This window comes from Rhinolophus hipposideros, assembly GCF_964194185.1.
Source record: "Rhinolophus hipposideros genome assembly, chromosome: 22".
In the NCBI taxonomy this organism is placed as follows: Eukaryota; Metazoa; Chordata; class Mammalia; order Chiroptera; family Rhinolophidae; genus Rhinolophus; species Rhinolophus hipposideros.
The window spans coordinates 8043249-8063425 of NC_138068.1; positions in this window are offsets into that span (position 1 = coordinate 8043249).

Here is a 20177-nt window from a genome sequence, read left to right on the forward strand (position 1 = left end):
TCATTCTTCCTAATTTCAAGTGAAGGGAATGTCTCCTTGGCACTTTTTAGACATCCAAGATGTATCTTAGAGCTGTTCAGAGACCTGCCATTTACTTACTGTACTTGTGTTATCAAAGACCCCATAAAAATCACGTGATTTCCTCTCACTTTTGTCCAGACCTCTGGAGAAAATGACACTTAATCGCCTCCAATTCCCTTCTCTCTGTGATCCCCTCCGAGAAATAAAGCCATAAATATGTGTAGTTCTGTTGACATTCACACCGGAAAGAGCCCGAGTTCCAAGTATTGCAGTTTCCTTTCCTACTTTATTACTAAACAGCAAAAAAAAAAAAAAAAAAAAAATAGCAAAGGAGCTTTCCAGGCAATTCAGGGTAACACAACGCGTTTCTTGTTTCTCCCCAAGACGGAGGAAACCATCTCTTCACACCATTGCCAAAGCCAAAGGCTTCTGAATGAGCTGACACTGCCCAGAGCGCCGTGCAATAAAACACTTAGAGCACATCTGCCCACACAGGCAGGGGAGAGGGCAGTGGTCTGAGAGGCGTTACTGAGCAGAGCTGCATCTGCCCCTCCTCCCAGACTCAACTCTGAAAATATCAACAACATTCCTGCCCACTGTAATCAAATACTTACGCAAAAGGCTATGGAATGTGCAATAATTTGTCAGGCGTCCTTTTAGTGGAGTCCACTAGAGCAAACTCTGGTTGGCCCCCTTGACCCTGAAAGAGTGCCCTTTAACCTTTCTTGGGCCTCTTTTTATGCGGGGCTTCACTCTGACCAGATGGCTAAACTATCAAAGGATTTTATGAGTAAAAACTGCTTTCTCAACTCGCAAGTTGTATATTTCTTTCTATGTTAATGTGAACTATCAACCCAGGGGCTTTAAATTGAAAACACAAAAAGTGTCCTGCAGCTGGGGCCCTCCAGCCGCCCAGCATTGTGTGTGCGCACAAGGGCTGCGGGTGTTTGCAGAGAAACCAGCTGACACCCAGATGAGGGCAATTTCAGCTAAATATTTAAAATAGCCATCAAGAAAGGAATGATTGATTGATTTTTTTTTTTTTTTGGTTCCGGCCATGATCTTTTATCAAGCTGCAGGCAAACGTGCTTCCTGCATAAACTCAAACTATCTGTCCCTCCATCCCATCCCGTGTTTCCACCTTTCAGGAAGGGTAGGTGACCCATTCAGAATCCTTAGATCCAATTGCGCCTGGAACCCCGAAATAGAAATTAATGTTGTCTCTCGTGGTAGATTTCAAGGTGAATCTTCCTGAGACCTGGGGTTGGTGGTGTGTGTGAATCTGCGGTTCGTTTTGTAAATTCTTGGAAATGTTCATAAAAAATGGTTGGGACGAGTTGACACTGCAAATATTTACGTGCGTTAACCGTGAGGCAGACACCATTCTAACATCAAGCCAACTGCTTGGAGAAGAGAGTGAAGACTCCTATGGGGATGGTGGGGCGGTGGGGCGGGAGGGTGTGTGCTTGTCTGGGTTCTAGTGCTGAGAAAAACAACAAAGAAATAAACAACCCCCAAATGGCAGGTGGTAATAAGTGCTGTGATGAGAGCAAGACAAGGCAATATGATGGGGGCTAATTGTGTGAGTGAAGGGGTGAACTCACGTTTGTATGGTCAGGAAGGGCCTCGTTGAGAAGGTTCAAGCAAAACAGGGAATGAGGAGCCAGTCTCAGGAAGAGACAGATACCCTGTCCATTCAAACTATAATGAGCCATGTATGTAGCAAAAGGTAAAAAGAAATGGGTGGAAATCATTTAAAGATACTCTGTACTTTATTTTAGTGATATATTTTGTTATTTTTTTTATTACAAATTTACTTAGTTTTGGAAACTTTGATTCATTTTTATTGCTTATTTTATTTCTTTTAAAATGTATTTAATAATAGATTTTGTCATATTTAACTCTATATGTTTTGTTAAATTTCCTAGTACCCAAATTTAAAAAGTTAAAAAAAGACCAAGTCACACTAGTTTTAATAACATATTTTACTTTTATTTAACAACGTATTCAAAACATCGTTTCAGAATGATTTTTGAAAAAAATAACAAATGTGATATTTATTTATTTATTTATTTATTTATTTATTTATTTATTTATTCATACTTAGTCTTTGCAACCTGGTGTGTATTTTATACCAATTGCACAATCTCAATTTGGACACTAAGTGTTCATGAGAAAGATTTGATCTGTGTTGTTTAGATTTCATAAGGTTCACAGTTGAAAAGTGACATTCATCTACCCAAATTGTATCCACCGTGTTCTGATAACTGAGTGAAGTTATCAGTTCTCAAGTTTTAATGTAAATGACAATGAAATAAAGTTAGAAATTTAGTTCCTCAGATATGTGGCTGGCCATCGATCAGATCAGCCAGCTCGGGTCTGGGACGATCCCTGGGGCTACAGAAGGGCGGCCTGGGCCACAACCAGTTAGCACGAGGTCTGGGGGCTGACCAGGGTGTATCCTAGTTGCAGAGACTGACCAAGGCCGGGAGCAGAGGCAGAGCTGGGCTCCCATGGCTTCACGCTGGGTTTCTTGAGCTGAGTAAAGGAGCTCCGATGTATTCTCAGTGTGACTTCATGCCCAAATGGAAGGCAGGGGCGCAGGGTAGAAATACGTTTTTCTGTGGTACTTTGAGAGTGACTTTTGGGAACACTGCATATGTCTACACTGTGCAACCTGGGAACACACACTCACAAATGTCACAAGGTCATAAAGAGGCGCACAGCCCTGCTGGCATAGCAAAATACTGCAAACAGCCTCCGTCTGCACCGTCAGAGAAAGGATAAATAGACGTGATGTGTTCCTGAGAGGGAATCTGATCCTGCAGTTGAAAAGAATCATTTGTATCCACATGTCTCAAAAACAAAATAAGTGGAACAAGAAACTATGTTTATATAAATGAAAATCACTTATAACGTTTTAAGATGCAGCGATATCGATACACATTAGACTAAATTATTGTAACATCGAATGGAAGAAACCATCAGTTTTGTGAAAGCAATAGCTTTGGGGGAGGCTTCAAGACAGGTACAGCAGACTCAACTTTATCAGTAATATTTTATTTTTTACTTAACAATATCTGAAAGATTGCAACACAATGAATGTATTTGGAGATTTGGGGCAGAGGGGTTGTAAATGTTTGTTATACTATATTCTGTATTTTTCAGTTGATTTGAATGTTCTCCTTTTTCTTTTCTTTTTTTTTTTTTTTTTGTGAAAACCTATCATAAGAGAAAGAAAACCTCTGTCACCCCCAGTCCTCAGATATTGTTGGTCCCGGTGTGTCCTGTAACTTCCAGTGCTGGCAGCTTGGATTGAGAGAGTCCAGAGCTATTACATACTGTGTTTACTTATAACCTTTTCTGGGGGGCAAAAAGTTGATGGCCTGGTTCAGCAATGACTGAGGCTGACAATCAAGGCGATTTTTAACTCTTTCATCATTGGCATCAAGCCACCTTTTTTTTTTTTCCTCTTGTGGCTTCCGGAATTTGAAGCCTCACATGTACTTCTCACCAAATATTTGGAGAAGGCCAAACGTGTGCAATGTTAGCAAAAAAATCAGTAAAAATTCAAAAGTTGGCAGCACAGTTCTCATTTGTTGCAAAGAAAATAAATTCCTCTTCTCTGATTTCTGAAGAGAAACTGCTGTTATGGGCTGCATGTTTGTGCCCCACTACCCCCAACTAAGTTATGTGCTGAAACTCTACTCCCCGGTGGCATGTGGAGGTAGGGCCTTTAGGAGGTAATTAGGTGACAAAAGTGGAGCCCCATGATAGAATCAGTGCCCTAATAAGAACAGACACCAGGGATCTTGTTTCCTATCTCTCTGCCCTCTGCCACAGGAGGGCACGTGAGAAGGTAGCCATCTGCAAACCAAGAAGAGAGCTCTCACTAGACACCAGATCTGCTGGCACCTTGATTTTGGACGTCCCAGCCTCTAGAACTGTGAGAAATAAATGTCTATCACTTAAACCACCCAGTCTGTGGTATCTTGTTATAGCAGCCTGAGCTGGCTAAGATAACTGTTAATATGGCCTTTCTATAAATCCATCACTAGCTATGTGGCCTGTGGCACTCAATTTCCCCAAGCCTTAGTTTCCTCATCTATCTAATGGGGCTAATAATAATCGTATCTTCCTCACAAAACCAATGCAAGGTACAAATGCAGTAATATGTGTAAAGGCCTTAGCATAGTTTGCATTAAATACAAATTAGTTATTCCTGCACCTTTGTCTCTTTTTGTCACTCACAGAATGACCGGATGACCAAATTGGATGGTGGCTAAGGACACAGATGTGTCAAATAGGCAGGTTGGAAACCTACTTACCCACTTCCTAAGTGAACTTGGGTAACTTACTAGCCGTAGGACGGTGGAGAGAATAAATGAAATAATCCTTGCAAAGCCCCTGGCAGGGGACATGGCCCATGGTTAGTGCTCGAGGGCTGCTGGTAAATGCCCTGATGTGGGGACCACTGTGGCTCTTCTCATACTGGACAGGAGCTGTATTGGCAGCAGAGAAAGCCCTAGCATTTCTGTGGGGCTCATCTGCTCCTACAGACGGCACGCAAGCCGACTCAGTCTTGCGAATTCACTGAACAATAGCTTATAGGAAAATGTAGTTCTGAGTCACCTCAACGTAACCCATCACACATTCTTTTTACAAACTCCTTGCATATTTAAAAGCATGGGCTTCCCATTTGCAGCCTGTCACGTTCTTAAGTTGCTCTAAGTTATCATTGTTAACCCATCAGCCAGGTTTATCACTGGCAAATATTGCTGGCTCCATGGATTTAAGATTATAAATGTAAGGAAGATGAGAACCAAGGGGAAAGGTGGCTTCTCTTTGGCTGCTGTGGTTTATCCAAGAGTCTGTCCTGGTCTGGACTTTGATTCGGGGTCTAGTGTCCTTCTGATTGCATTAGGAGCAGCCTTAGGAGTAAGACAGAATTTCAAGGTGCTAGAATCAGTTAGAAGCACGGAGAATACACTTGTGGGAAGTGACAAGACCAGCCTCGGGGATGTGCAACTGTCCCTGTGCTCAGAAGGCCCCACACTTGGTTGAATACTCTGCCGTTGCCATCTTGAAACTCTTAATAAGATTTGAACAAGAGGCCCATGTTTTCCTTTTGCCCTGGGCCCTGCCCATTCCGTAGCTGGTCCTGGGAGAAGAGCTGAGGCTCTTGGTTACCCAAAGCACAACCATGACCGTTGTAACTGATGACAAATATATTGTACACCCCGGAATTATACTGATCACAAGTGACATGCATGAGTCTGGGATTTTGCACCAACCATCTCATGTAACCCTCCCATGGACCCATTTTAGAGATGATAAAACTGAGGCTTGTAAATCACAATGAAAGTTTACATTTATTAAGCACTTATTGTATGCTAACCATCTTGAGAAGCACTTTATATGCATAATCTTTTACTTTTCATAACAATCCTATGAAGTGAGTACTGTATTTCAGCCACATCTTAATTCTGACAAGTGCAAGCTATTAAGAAAAAAATAAAAGTAATCCAAAGAAAGCAGAAAGGAGAGGGTAATAAAGGTAATTTTTAAGACAACAACATAGGAAACAGAGATCTTCAGGGGAAAAAAACAAAGAACTAGACCAAAAGCTAGTCCTTTGAAAAGACTAATAATCTTAAGAAAAATTTCTAATGAGACTGATCAAAGCAAATAATTTAAAAAAGGAACATATAAATAAAAATATTAGGGATCAAAAGAGGACCTAATTACAGATACAGAAAAATTTAATACCGTAAAATTTAATACCGTAAAAAATTCTTGCCAAAAACAACACTTGGCAAAATTTACTATGTCCTAGAGGAACATCATTTACCAAAACTGAACCGACACGCCAGGGACCTCACGCTGCTGAAGGTTGAATTGGTAGCTAACATGTGTACACACACGTGTATACATACACCAGGCATACACAGGTTTACAGACGAGTTCTACCAAACATTCAAGAAACAGGAAAGTAGAGGCCATTTACTGCTGCCTGACACTGATAGCTAACAATTATTGAGCACTTATTGTATACCAAGTGCTATGCTAAAAGCTCTCTATGTATAATTTCAGAAAGGTAGATATCATTATCCTCATTTTACAGATGCAGAAACTGAGGCCTGGAGGTTTTAAGCAGTTGGCCCAGAGTCAGGCAGAGGGTAAGCAGTAGAGCTGGGATTTGAACCAGGTTCTTTGGTCAACTCCACAACTAGCACCTATTGCCTGTAACATGCCACTGCTGCTCAGGCGGGATGAAGAAAGCCATGTAGCCTGGGTCTGAGGGATGGAGAGAGTGGCACCTTTGTGGTCTCTGATTTGATTCAGTGTCTATTTCAGTCCCTAGGATAGTTACTGAGCACCTCATCAGCCAACTGAGCTCACATTCCAGTGCTCTTGGTTAGGCATTCTTGTTTTACTATCCTCTTAAGAGATAGCCATTAGGGCCGGCCCAGTGGCTCAGGCTGTTGGAGCTCCATGCTCCTGACTCCGAAGGCTGCCGGTTCGGTTCCCACATGGGCCAGTGGGCTCTCAACCACAGGGTTGCTGCTTCAACTCCCACAAGGGATGGTGGGCTGCGCCCCCTGCGGCTGGCAAGGGCAACTGGACCTGGAGCTACTCTCTCCTTGGCTGTGACTGGGGGGGACAGCAGCTTAGAGCTGGATGGCACCCTTCACAACTGGGATTGGGGGGACGGCAACTTGACTTGGAAAAAAAAAGGCCTGGAAGTACACACTGTTCCCCAATAAAGTCCTGTTCCCCTTCCCCAATAAAATATTTAAAAAAAAGATAGCCACTGTTGTCACATGAGGTACATTGTCCTCTGGAGTCTGAAGGCCATCGGCTTGGAGCTGTGACTATCTCAGCCCTATGAGTAACAAGAAGACAGCTGCCTAAGAATTTTGCCATGTGTATAGTGTGCATATGGAATCCCGTTATGAAAAAGGCCATTTATGATTTTTAACAATTGAACAAATATATACTGAGAGTCTCCTAGGGTCCGTTATATGTTTTCTTGCCTGCTTTCCATATTCCAACCCACGCAGCCCGACTGCCGTGCCCCCACTGCAAACCACCAAACTAAGGCATCGCCTATATTTTCTCCTGAGGAACACATTCTCACGCCATCCTTCTCGACACCCAGAAAACTCAGCTTAAGCCCAGAGAGCCCATTCATTCATTCATTCATTCATTCATTCAACGATTATTTTACTTCTTCAGCTTCCCCATCCCCTCCCCCCCACCACCACCAATGACCTTCCCCTTTCCACAAACTCTAGTAGCTTGAAACACAAGAGTCACCAACTCCAGTGAACCCAGGGCCCAGGCACAGATCAGAAATTCACGCAGCATGCAGGCCAGGTGGGAACGCTGGTGGCCAGGCCAGGAAAGCCAGTCCATGTCCAGGGGCCACCTCTCTGTGTGTCTCTCCGGCCAGTCTGTGTATCTCTCTCGCTCTTGATCCAACCAGTGGTCTCTATGCAGAAATCTGAAACCACCAAATCTTTGGGTGTTTTTGTTCTCTCAAGAAAAGCCAGAAGCTCAAATTTTATGTGAATTTTACCAACCTTTCAAACTTCGTGTAGATCAGACAAAACCCATCTCTCGGTTGGAGTTGGCCTACGGACGAGTTTGCAATCCTTCCCTGTGCCTCAAGTTTCCTCGTCGTTAAAATGGGGACAAGGAAAGTTCCTGTGAGATCTAAGCAAGTTCGTATTTGTAAAGCACTTGGAACCCTGTTTGCATTAGTGTTGATTTTTAAATAATAGTTAATTCAATGAAGACACTGATTCAAGCTGAGTCATTGATTGCATTTCCTTCCCTCCACAAACCCCTAAGTGTTGACTAACTGAATCTTTCAACTTTTCAGCTATTTTTAGTCATGTTGACACAGCCTCGGTGCCTGCATTTGAGCTCAGTGGGGCCTCAGCCATCAAAGTCCTGGGTTCACATTAAACGACGCAAAGAGGAAAAACTATTTTTATCCCTTGAAACATTCGTGAGTGTGCACAGAGGATCGCATTTAGCAAAACAAAATATGTGCTCTACCAGATAAGAGTCCTCTCGCCAATTATGCCACCTGAGGAGCCACATTATGCATATAAGTATCTAATTTTTCTCTTATTACAATTTTCGTCTAAAGATGGAAAGCCAGAGGACTGACCTGTTTTCTATTTCTGGAACTAGAAAAATAAAGTTCAGAAAATAAAAATTAGTTCAGCTCAGAAAGGCCTGAAAGCTTCTATCTCTGAATCCCGAAAGACTGTTTCGTTTGGCAAAATGAGAGAGACTGTCCCGAGGACACTGGTATTGGTGGTGACCAAGAACAGTCTGCACTTCACCTTGATACGCAGTGTCTTGGGTTGAAACAAATGATTTGAAAACTCACTTAGGGCCCGGTGGTGCCCCAGGGGCAGAAATAAGCTGGACACTCCCAAATGAATTGCTCGGTGTGGGTTGGTTACCCAGTCTCCAGACACAGGGAGTGGACTGGGGGGCGTCATTCCCTGGCTGAGACACCTCCCAGCGCCGGAATTTGGGGACTTCTAGCTCAGTGTCTGGGCTATCATCACACTGGAGTGTGATTCAGAAGGATCTTCCGTTTCTGACGAGAAAAATCAAGCAAATGGTCAAAGCCACCCCCCTCTGCTTTTTGCCTTAAAACCATGTAATGTGACTGTCCCAAGTTTGTGTTTTCTTTACATTTCTGAAATTAGCCACACAAGTGGTTCAGTGGTTTCCCGTCCCTTCATTGGAGCCTGCTTATCTAATTCAATAAGATTTGGAATTTTTAAAATATACAAATAGCAATTGTACTACTTATTCAAACCAAACGGCCAAAGCATGTTTTGGTGGTTTTTTTTCCCTGACCCAATGGTAGTCCCTTAGAAACATTCCCATCAGATTGTATAAGTGTGTGTGTGTGTGTGTGTGTGTGTGTGTGTGTGTGTGTGTGTGTGTCGTAGCATCGGTATGTGGAGTTTTTGTTAAAATTTTTAAAGGCACAGAGAATAAGTTAGCAATCTAAATTTAGATTATCTTCTTGAACAGTACATGCTCTTAGTCTTTATTATTTAATTTTCTTTCTTTGTGTGTATTTTCAACTAACTGATAAAAAAGATCAGTCATAGGTATGTCAGTAAGGCAGGGTAATGTGGTACCTTAATATTATCATCATCGGCTAACACACCCTGAGAAAACAAACAGCAAAGAATGCAGCTTTTCATGAGTTATCAGCCATCCCAAACATGTGGTCCCCCACCAATAAATCACTCCCGAGTCAATGAAGCCTTGTGATGGTCTCACATAATTCTCTCTAAACAACAACAAAACACCCATTAGGGAACGTAATACATTCAACTTGGTGTATAATCAACGAATAGTTTAACTTTTGTGTAATTTGCCATTCATCCCGCTTTTGGTTAAGAAACTTATTGTTTTACAAAAGAAGTTAGCAAAGGGTCTGTACTTGGTAGGCATTGCATGGCATTGTAATAATGAAAAGCATCCTCAAAACCTAAGGAAAAAAAATTAACCAGCTTAAGATACATTTCAGACAGTGGATCAATTAAAAATTAGCCTATTTAACTGACAAAAATGAGTAGAACATTTTTATAACTTCCCCTTTTTTTTTGAAGGGGGTAGTCTCGTACTCTCACATTACAAAATTTGAAAGGCACAAAAGGGTATACAGGGAAAAGTCCTCCCTGGGTCCTCAGCTTCCTGGGTTCCCTCCTCAGATGCCACTAAGTACAGCCAGTTTCCGGGCGGGGGAGAGGAAATGGGGGGAGCCCCTGTTATGCTGGGGGGGGTGGAGTGAGGTGTCATTCAAACAGCATGCAGTTGTATGTACAATACCATATTTAAATGCTCCCAAAAGGCTCTTAGTACATGTAATTTGGGTTTTCCCTTCTGGGTTTCTTCTAATATTTGAAATGGTAATTTTATTTTTTTATTAAATTTATTGGGGGTGACAATGGTTAGCAAAATTGCATAGGTTTCAAGTGTACAATTCTATAATACATCTTCTGTATATCACATTGTGTGCTCACCACCCAGAGTCAATTCTCCTTCCATCACCATCTATTTGTGAAATTGTCATTTTAGCAAGACCTACGTCACCCAAAGTAGTACATCCTTTGGCCAACAAAAGCTGAAGGCTGCATTCTGAATAATGTAATGCACCAGTGCTTCGGCCCTGCCTCCAAAGTTTAAATTTGTGGAAATGTTCATTCAAATTCCCTAGAATCTGCTATAATGCTCAATCTGGGAGTCCTACCTGGGGGTCCTGCAGAAGGCGGTTTTCCAGGAGATAATGCTCATCAATTCTTTCTGAGACCCCGGAGGTCGACAGCTCTTGGGCCAAATGCCTCACTCTCTGGGGTACTCCATGGGAATGCTATACCCTAAGGTCTTGTCACATGATTTTTGTTCCTTGGATTTTATCCTCCCCTCAGTTTCCCCAAGTACTTAGAATAAGTTCAAAATGACGTAGTGTGACCAGGACCGTGGGCCTGCACCATCCACTCCACTGTCACCTCCCTCCTTGTTACGCTGGAACACGCCAAGCAGGTGCCCACAGCAGGGGCTGTGTGCGTGCTGATCCCCGCCCCGCCCCCCCAGAATGTGCTTCCCCCACATTTTTGCATAATCTCATCATTCAGATGTCAGCTTAGAATTCATCTCCTCAGAGAGCCCCCCAGGACCACCACTGCTGAATAGCCACCTTGATCATGTTCTTCCCAAGTACTTACTGCTTTTACTTCATCAGAGGCATTGCCATTGTCCGTTTACTTCTTGCTTTGTTTATTCTCAGGTTTATCATGCACATTGCCCACTAGACAGTAATCTCTGCATGTGTCCATCCAGCTCACAGCACAATCCCCAGCAACTAACTATGCAGAAGTTATTCAACAAAGACTGTGCAGTAACTGAACATATTGACCCTTTCTCTTTGACAAACATATAGAAATTATTTATGGTGAGTTGGAAGAGCTTCATTTGGTTTTCTATGGAAGAGGGAGGAGAGAAAGCTTCCACTATTACTAATAATAATAATTAATAATTTCCACATAAAGTTGCCTGGAAAAGTCATAAAGTCTTAGATACCATTTTCGCTTTTGCTTCGTGTCAACTGTATGACGTTGGACACTTCAGAACCGTAACTGCTTCATATGTAGAAAGAAGAGATCAGAACGTAATTATGGGAATGGGGGGAAAATAAAGAGTGAAATCAGGTTTAAAAAAAGCACTGTCTGCTATTAGGCAGTATGACTGGAACGAATGATGTGCTTTTCTGAGATGAGAGGTGATCCCACTGTTTTCATAGCACTAATCACTCTGAAAGGATTTGGTTTATTCATCTGCTTTCTTATTAGTTGATCTGTCTTTATCCCTACAATGTAAGTTTCTACACGGAGGGGATGTCTGTCCAGTTAGCCCAATGCTTAGATTTAGCACTTTTTTTTTTAGATTGTGTTATAATTAATTTTATTAATATTATTATTTGTTGTTACTCAAGTGTCACAGTTAAGGAATTTTTAGTATGGAGTATGCAATTTGCTGGAGGGAAACCCTTGTTAAGTGGTGTTAACCTGAAAATAAAAAGCCAAAATGAGAGGCAACAAGCGTTTATTTGGGATAAAAGAGTTGCAAGACTGGAAGCCCAGATTCAGGAAGAAACCCAAGGAACGTCCTGATTATAATAGGATGAGGGCAACGGAATTTTAAGAGAAAATGGTGGGAATAATTACATGAAGAGAAGAAATGCCTATTGGTGCTACCAAGCTGAGTTACTCTTTAGCCATACATGGTTGGTTCCTGGTTCTGTTTTCAGAGAGTCCATAATCATCGGTGCTTGTGGTCAGGAGGTCTGCTTTCCTGTTAGCGTTCGCAAAGTTGTTTGGAAGACCGTGTTGGTTTGGCTCAGTTCAAAGACCCAAGGAGCAAAATATGCAAGACAGCTCCTCTGGAATGGCTGTTCCGCCTCCATTTTAAAATGGTTCCACTTTTGCCAACTTTCACAGTGGCGTGCATTATTGAAACCCACTGGTATTTTATGTTGTAAATAAACGAAACGAGTGGTGACCTAGTGCAAGTGCTTCTTAAACTTTAATATACACAGAGAAAAACTTGAGGGTCTTATAAAAATGCAGATTCAGACTCAGAGGATCTGGGGCGGGACCTCATGGTCTCTATTTCTAGCAAGTTCCTAGGTGATGTTGCTGGCGTCGGACCTTTGAGCAGCAGGGGCCTATGAGGTCTTTCCAGGTGCTGGGGAAAGAAATGATGAGAGAGGAGAAAGGTAAGTTGAGAGCAGAGAGGAGAGAATTTCTGAAAATGGGAAACAAGAAGTTAGTTAGAGACTATTTCATGCAGATTAGTAACTGAATTAGTAAAAGCCAGGAACTGTGCATATGTTATTTCATTGGATTCTTACAACTTTACATAAGAGAAATCATAATCCTTCATTTTACAGTTGAGAAAATAAGGGGAAGCTCAGAGAAGAGATGAACCCAAAGTCACACAGCAGGTGAGGGGCAGGAATAGGATTGGGACCCAGGTTTTTCAGAGGCCAGAGCCTATACATTGTTTTCTAACTACCCTGCTAAAATTCCAGCGGGAAGCTTATTCCTTTTTCTAAAATCTCCCTCACCCAGGACATGCTAGTCAGGGGAGGAGGACAGGTTGTCCTAGGGAAGGCATGCCAGAATTTGCAGTTTTAGCATTTCTTGAGCATTTTTATAGTAGTAGTCCCAGCCTGACAGTGTTGTTTTGAAAAGAAATGAGGTAACACATGTAAAGTACTTTGAATGGTGTATGAAGTGTATGAACATATGAAGTGTTGAATTAATTAGTGGTCATTATTATTTTTACTATTATTTTATGAACTGTGATTTTTGATGCCTTATTTATATTAGAAGGGAATTACAAACATCTGTGTTTGACTGTTTTACATTATCGATCCTGTTTTCATGGCAGGGATAAATGGCATCAGATTAACAAGTGGCAACCCTTGCTTAAAACCTGCAGAATCTATATGTGGACAGGGAAAAATATTAGCTTGGGGAAATTTCAAAGAATGCAAAAATTGTATGTTAAATGAGACCCTTTTTATTTTTTATTAGGAAATGTATACCATTTTGGTTGAGAACTGCCCTATTCCAATTCCATCTTCTCTTTATTATTTTCTTTTATTGGGGAATATTGGGAACAGTGTGTTTCTCCAGGGCCCATCAGCTCCAAGTCGTTGTCCTTCAATCTAGTTGTGGAGAGCACAGCTCAGCTACAAGTCCAGTCGCCATTTTTAATCTTAGTTGCAGGGGGCACAGCCCACCATCCCATGCAGGAATTGAACCGGCAACCTTGTTGTTGAGAGCTCACTCTCTAACCAACTGAGCCATCTGGCCGCCCCCATCTTCTCTTTAATATGTTGAATAAATAGAAAGGGCAATAGCAGAAACCTAATGCAAAATGTTATTAATGGGAGAGGGGAGAAGTAAGAGGTGAATGGGGCTCTCTGCTATAGAAAAATTCTTTTTTACCCAACTTTGGTAGACAATTTTAGAAACCTATGATTTGAGGCTGGAGGTGAGAATTATCATTTTCAGCATTGTCTCCTAACACATTGATCTTCAGTATCATATTGGAATTGTGTCTAGTAAAGGAAGCAGAAGTGATTCTCTTGGGCCTACCTACCACAGAGATTTGTGCAATCCGCTAGATTTTACATAGTAAGTGTCCGTAAATCAGTATATTCATATGTTGCAGCAGAAGCTCCTGGAAATGCATTCCTATTCTCTCTATCAGACGATAGTTACTAAGCACCCATATGCTGACTCCAGGACGGATTTAAAAATTAAGTCTAGAGCATATAGATAGATGTCCGTGCCTAGAAATAAAAACCTGGGATTATATATAACAAACTGACAGCAAGGAGATGGGGAGTGAGTTTAGGAATGATAGTCAAGAACTTTTAGCTTTATCTCTGAAGTGTGAATGTTCTTACAGTACAAATTAGATGCGCGCATTGCTTGTGTAATGAAAATTCGATTTTAAAATTATAAGTTATTCCTGCTAAAGGTATAAAAAGTAATAAAAGCAGTAATAGCCACTTTTAAAAAAATACATTCAACCGACCACATTGGTTTAATATTACTACGTTTATATTTATTGTACAACAACACATGGTGACTGACCTGCATGTCTTTTTCCTTTGGTGAATAGTCAATGATATTTTAGAACTGAAATCTAAACATATGGTAATTTTTTAACTCTCACATGCATTTGAAACCCTATTCATGTATCACTCCGGCTGAGCCACCCTCCCCTCTCCAAAAAAAATAAACCAAAGTGAAGTCCCCAGTTTTGACAAGACCCACAGGCATCACTGGGTCCAAATGACCAGGCAAAGCTGCTTAGCCCTGTAACTCCTACTGAACCCCTGACTCAAGGCACTCCCCGTTTGTCACTTGATTCCCCGAAAAACGTCTTACCAGATCAACGATTTCTGTAAAAAAAAAAAAAAAGAAAAGAAAAGAAAAATCCCCCGCTTCCTTCCCAAATGAAGGGTGTCAGTCCCTGTGTGTCGATTCTAAAGCTCTGGGGCCATGAGTGGCAGAGGAGTCATGGTGCGTCTGAAGGGATAAGAGGAGATAAAGTGTATCAAAGAGACTCCTGACACATGGGATGCTAGGCAGGCCTGTCTCCCCGAGAGCATCTCGGGCCTGACTGACAGGGGATTTATCCACAGGAGGGCGATAAACAATGGTTGGAGTGGGCTTGAGGCCGAACACCTGGGTGTGAGGTTGGATACAGTGCAGGCCAGCGAGGAAACAGGCCTTCTCGACACACTTAACTGCCCCTTCCCCTTCTCGCAGGGCCTCTGGCTTTGCCACCCTTTCTCTTGGATAAACATGTTTGAAAAATAGGTCGGGAGTTTTGTTTTTGTTTTTGTTCTGTGCATGGGGGCCAGGGAAGCAGAAGAGGGTAGAAATTCGACAGTCGCCTGCTGTGACTTCTTGCAGAAAAGAGTTTCATATGACAACCAAATGCAGCAGGCGGACCTTGTTTGGAGGCTGACATTTTTGAGATGAGGGGAGGCCGCTGGAATATGGGCCAGGTGGTACCAAGGAATCATTGTTTGTTTTGTTAGACGTGAGAATGGCATTGTGTGGGTTTTTTCCTGGACAAACTGTTTGGTTTTTTTTTTATACGTAAAGACCAAAGTGTATAGGGGGAAATGATGTGAAATCGAAGACAGGCTTTCAAATACCTCAGGGGGACGAAGAGGGAGGAGCTCAGCTGAAGCACGTGCAGCAAAATCTTAACTATTGAATCTGGGTAAGGGGGGTTCACTGCACTAGTCCCTCCACTTTGGGTATGTTTGAACATTTTTACCCAAATAATAATTACAATAACAAGCTTTTTAAAATGTTCCGAAGAGTGGTAGTGGTGGTGTGAAAATGGTACTGCGTCCTGTGTCAGCTGGATTTGTTACGCCTACTGAATCATAAACACAAGAGCGCTGCTGAAGTGCGGAAAACCTGAACGCAATGGCCAGGTACCAATGGTGACAGGCAGAAATCGCGTAAACTGAGACAATTCTATTTCTTGAGTTGTACCGACTCGTCAGTAATACCAGCTCCCTCTTACTCGGTGCCTGTGCGACATGCATGATCATATATCATCCTCACAAAACCTCAGAGAGATTAAGTTACTGTCCCAAAGTCACCCAGCTCACTCAGATTTCAAATAAAAGGCAACCAAATTTTAGATTCTATGCCCCGACTAGTGTCCACTTTCTAACAAGAGAGAGATGAAAGGAAAGAGGACATTTCCACTTTCACAAGCCTTACTGTCCTGTTCTTATTTGAATCATAATTATTGTCAAAGAGTAGTTATTTAGCTCCAAATGACCCCTTTGGATTTTTTTGAAACTTACTCCGTGAAATCTTGCTCACTGATCCAGGCTTTATCTAAAATTTTGAAATTTTGTTTATCGTGGATTTTTCTTAGGTACTGAGCTTTGTAAATATTGCCTCATTTAATCCTCAAACAACGCTTTGAAGTAAATACTACTCCCATTTCACACATGAGGAAACTGAGACACAAAAGGTACTCACCCAAAGCCTCGTAGCTAGAAAGGGGCAAATCAAAACACTGCATTAAAATATCATTTATCTTGATGACTGAGTTTCTTAGTGCCCACTTAAATTTTCTGCCTCTCCTTAGTTCCAGAAGTGCTTGCTTGACAACTAATGACATATTTTAAAGGTCTTTGAAAAGCAAAGAAATTAAATAGCTGTGTTGGGGCTTTGGCTCTCGCTACAGTGCATTTCTCCCAGGCAGAGACTATGTCCCACTCATCTTCATGTTAGCACGCAGAAAAGTCTAATAGAAGTGTCCAGCTGAAGCAAAATCTCTGATAACCGGATGTTTCCTCCTGTTCAGAAATTCTGGCAAATAATGATACAGTCTAAAGATGACAATGATGGATACAAACCATCATTGATTGTTTACCATGTCAACTCAGTAGGAAAAAAAGACTGGCATTCAAACAGTAAGAGCTCTAGGAAATAATATTCTTGGACATGTCTTAGAAATAGGAGAAAAGCACAGGTAGAAATTTTGCCTAGGAATTGTCAGTTATTGTAGCTCATGTAGAAAAATGCTGGCTTAGTTTTGAAGGAAGAATGGGCAGAAATAATGAAAGAAAAGCACATCATTAATAATAATTTTAACAACAATAGTGATCGTTTACTTCTTTAGAAATCAGAGAAATTCCAGACTATAGCAAGAGAACAACACTGCATCTGCTTGGGAACCAGCAGGAAATTTTTTTTCAACTTTGGGTCAAAAGGGCTGTGTCTAACAGCAAGCATAATTGTTATCACAGTTCATGGCACAATTAATAATATATGCAAATCACTGAGATAAACCCTTTATGTGCATGAAATCATTTAGTCCTGTGAGGTGAGTATTACTCCCATTTTTCATGAATTCAAACATTTGCCCAAAAACCTTCTCGCTGGAAAGAAGCAGAGCAGAGATTTGAACCAAAACACCACAACGCCCCTCACAACCATTGAAACCAGAGAAAGAAAAACAAATCAGGTTCTTCATTTTCCTTAAGGTGCCCGAAATTCCTTGGGGCTTGGAGCCCGTGCCCTTCTTGTGGCTTCTCCCGCGTCTTCAGCTGTTAGCAGTAGAATCTTCCAGGCTGATCCAAAACTTAAGACAACTTCTGAGTGCAGTTATTTGTGGGAGAAGTATGGCTTTCACTTTCAAAAGGACCTAAACCTTTTTCACCTCCTTGTGGGTCTTAATTCTTCCCAGAAGATAATTAAACATTATCCTCCTGACCCAAAACCAAACCGTCAAGTAAAATAAGAAAAGGAAACCGGTTGCCCATACATACAATTCTGACTTGTGGCCCGTGGACCACAGCCCAGCAAGTGGCACAAGGGACTGTTGCGTGGGGGAGACAGTTTTAGAGGGGACCTTCTTTAGATCAGCACCAAAACTGAAGGGTAAGGGACAACCATTGGATATCCCTTAGCAGCACATTGTCACCAAGGGAAAGGAAAACAGCCGAAATGGGTGGTAAGTTTCTCAGTAAATTGCAGAAACGTAAATTGTATAATGTCTCCCACAAAACTGTGCTCAGTTATCCACATACTACCACATGACATCATTCCCAGATGCGCATTTGTCCACATTTTTGCATCTCTGATATTAGATCTGTGTCTCAGGATCAAAGGCACGCTATGCGTTAATTAAAGGTTTTCTTTCTTAGTGGTACATAGAATAATTATGCAACTTACAGTCTCTGGTGCCTTGGATTCCATGAAATCATGTTAGAAAATCAGACATCTGTATAGTTCTCCCTAAACATCCCAGTTTATAGCCACATAATTCATTTAGGCAATTAATACTTTAGTGCAGACGTTGGCTCGAAATAGTGGACAGCAAAGGTTACCCAAGCCAAAGTGTATAAACCAGCCAAAGTACAAATAGATGGGTGGATGGGAGCCTCACGTGTAACTGCTGATTTAAAAAACGAAGCTTTGAATGGCTTGGTTAATTGACTGCCCTCTCCTTCAGCCATTCGTAACTTTTCATCTGTTGACTATGATTCAGTCAGAGTATGAGGAGGGTGGCTCAGTTTTTCCTATTGGCCTGCACAAGTTGTGTTCCCATTCAGCGCCCAAAGTTGTGTGCACAATGGCATATCTGAATCTTGTGTGTCGGCAAAGAGAGCCTCTTAAACTCCGCCTGCAGGGAACAAAGGGTTTCCGAGATGCACGGAGCAGCAGATGTTGAGTTATCTGAAGGGTCAGAATGCCAATTAGATATTGAACATGGCAGGAGGAGGGTGGAGTTTCCAAAACAAATGAACGATGAATAGGAGCAGTCCCCGAGTTTAGGCTCAGATCCCGCTGTTCTTTTGTACAATGATTTGTGGCAAATTTGTTTTGTCACTGAGGCATAGTTCCCCCTGGGTCTTAAAGTGATTTTGTCATCACTGAAAGAAGTTGGTTTTTTTTTCCCCCCCTTTAAATGTGTTTTTCCTGATCAAAACTGGATGTCAGTGTATTACCTTAAAAAATACATTTGAACAGCCACATGTTATCTCCATGGGAGACATTCACAGAAGAGTAATCCTCTATGGAAAAATAGAAGTCGTCAAGATGGAGGGAATAATTCAATTAAAAATTTTTGCTTTGAATGGAAATCTGAAAGAATTCAGATCTTTTTTTTTTTTAACTTTTTTTTGAAGATCAAAGCTTATCATTTGGTCCTGCAGTTTACAGATTTTGCTGATTTTCACTTTTATAGGATAAGGCTATCATTTTTAAAATCTAAGAGGCCTACAAATGAGAACAATGTGGGAAACGTGAGATACAAAATGCTTCATAGCTAATTATGTATTTATATTGGTGTTACCATCATAAATCATTCTTAGAGAAACAAAACCAAGAAGTAGAGGAACAACAATGGTATTCTGTTTAAATAATTTCATTTGCTTCCCGAAATACTTCTGGCTTTTTTTTCCTCTTGAAACCACCCACATTTAGTAAAATTATATCGCTGAGGGGACCCTACCCTGCTCCCTCTCTCTTTCTTCTGACTCCTGGCGTGTACTAGACCATGGAATACCAAAGGCAAACCAGCAAAAAAGGAAATTGGGATTGCATTGATTTAAATCAGCCAGTGCTGTGACCAAATTATTTCGTTCTCTCTTGACCTTTGAAGGTCAGATTTGACTATTTATGCTATCTGCTAATGCTTTACTATTTTTCATTGCTTTGCCTGTTAACAATTCTGACCTACAGCCTTTCCAGCCTGCAGGGTCGTTATATTAAACAATCGCTAATTACTCCTTGAAACATATGCTCCCGTTTTAAAATGTCATTTGAATAGAAGCCCAACTAACTCTCTCCCCCGTCCCAACCCCCCACCCATGCATTTGTCTCGTGAATGAAAACAAAATGTGAGCATCTGAATATTTCTGCGAAGTCAAGCATTGTCAGATTTGAATGATAAGTGGGAAATAACATAACTTACTCTTAATTATTGACTTGGAAAGGATTTACAATAGTCTATTCCCAGAAAATGAATATCAAAGGCAGCAAGTACTCTCCTTTAATCACGTTATCAAATACGTTGCTTTGGCTTTCCTGCAGAGAATATGCTTTTGTTCTTGCTGAAGTTCTTGAATGTAAAAACGTTATGGAAGTTTCTCTCTTCATTCATCCACTCTCCAAATATGAGGACCAATTATGTGCCAGACACCATATGAGGTCCTGGGATAGTGGGTGAGCAAGATAGCCAGAATTCTCTGAACATCGGCCTTTTTGTTATCTGCCTCGAAAATGCTACATTTGTCAGAAGACAAATAAAAGACAAACAGATGTTCACATTTCCAATGTTTGCCATGAAGAGAAGCAAATATGAAGTTATGGGTCGGAGAATGTGGTTTACTTTCCAAAATTTCTCTTAGATTATGTTTGAGGCATAGAAAAACTTCTGTACTGTCTACAAAATAAGTCATTTATCTTAGATCAAAATAGCCAGACGAAGCATGCATTAAAATAATAATTCAACTAAAATAATAATTATGATTTATACTTTAA